Below are 1,666 nucleotides of genomic sequence, written 5' to 3'. Positions count from 1 at the left end.
ATCAGAGAGAAAGACAGATTAAAAGATAAAATATAAATTATAGTACACATTATAACTTACTGGCTATTGTGTGACCAAGACAACAGTTTAATTATTGTTGATTGGTATTAGAGAAAAAGACAGATTAAAAGCTAAAAATGTAAATAATAGTACACATTATGACTTACTGTCTATTGTGTGACCAAGACAACAGATTAATTATTGTTGATTGATATCAGAGAGAAAGACAGATTAAAAGATGAAATGTAAATAATAGTACACATTATGACTTACTTCCTATTGTGTGACCAAGACAACAGTTTAATTATTGTTGATTGATATCAGAGAGAAAGACGGATTAAAAGATAAAATGTAAATAATAGTACACATTATGACTTACTGTCTATTGTGTGACCAAGACAACAGTTTAATTATTGTTGATTGGTATCAGAGAGAAAGACAGATTAAAAGATAAAATGTTAATAATAGTACATATTATGACTTACTCTCTATTGTGTGAGAAAGACAACAGTTTAATTATTGTTGATTGATATCAGAGAGAAAGACAGATTAAAAGATAAAATGTAAATATTAGTACACATTATGACTTACTCCCTATTGTGTGACCAAGACAACAGATTAATTATTGTCGATCGATATCAGAGAGAAAGACAGATTAAAAGAGAAAATGTAAATAATAGTACACATTATGACTTACTCTCTATTGTGTGACCAAGACAACAGTTTAATTATTGTTGATTGATATCAGAGAGAAAGACAGATTAAAAGATAAAATGTAAATAATAGTACACATTATGACTTACTGGCTATTGTGTGACCAAGACAACAGTTTAATTATTGTCGATCGATATCAGAGAGAAAGACGGATTAAAAGATAAAATGTAAATAATAGTACACATTATGACTTACTATCTAATGTGTGACCAAGACAACAGATTAATTATTGTTGATTGGTATCAGAGAGAAAGACAGATTAAAAGATGAAATGTAAATAATAGTATACATTATGACTTACTTCCTATTGTGTGACCAAGACAACAGTTTAATTATATTGTTGATTGATATCAGAGAGAAAGACAGATTAAAAGATAAAATGTTAATAATAGTACACATTATGACTTACTCTCTATTGTGTGACCAAGACAACAGATTAATTATTGTTGATTGGTATCAGAGAGAAAGACAGATTAAAAGATAAAATGTAAATAATAGTACACATTATGACTTACTGTCTATTGTGTGACCAAGACAACAGTTTAATTATTGTTGATTGATATCAGAGAGAAAGACAGATTAAAAGATAAAATGTAAATAATAGTACACATTATGACTTACTCTCTATTGTGTGACCAAGACAACAGATTAATTATTGTTGATTGGTATCAGAGAGAAAGACAGATTAAAAGATGAAATGTAAATAATAGTACACATTATGACTTACTTCCTATTGTGTGACCAAGACAACAGTTTAATTATTGTTGATTGATATCAGAGAGAAAGACGGATTAAAAGATAAAATGTAAATAATAGTACACATTATGACTTACAAGCTATTGTGTGACCAAGACAACAGATTAATTATTGTTGATTGATATCAGAGAGAAAGACAGATTAAAAGGTAAAATGTAAATAATAGTACACGATATGACTTACTGGCTATTGTGTG

This window comes from Amphimedon queenslandica, unplaced genomic scaffold (genome assembly GCF_000090795.2).
Source record: "Amphimedon queenslandica unplaced genomic scaffold, v1.1 AMPQUscaffold_11133, whole genome shotgun sequence".
NCBI classification, from domain to species: domain Eukaryota; kingdom Metazoa; phylum Porifera; class Demospongiae; order Haplosclerida; family Niphatidae; genus Amphimedon; species Amphimedon queenslandica.
Note: the sequence above shows the minus strand (reverse complement) of the source record.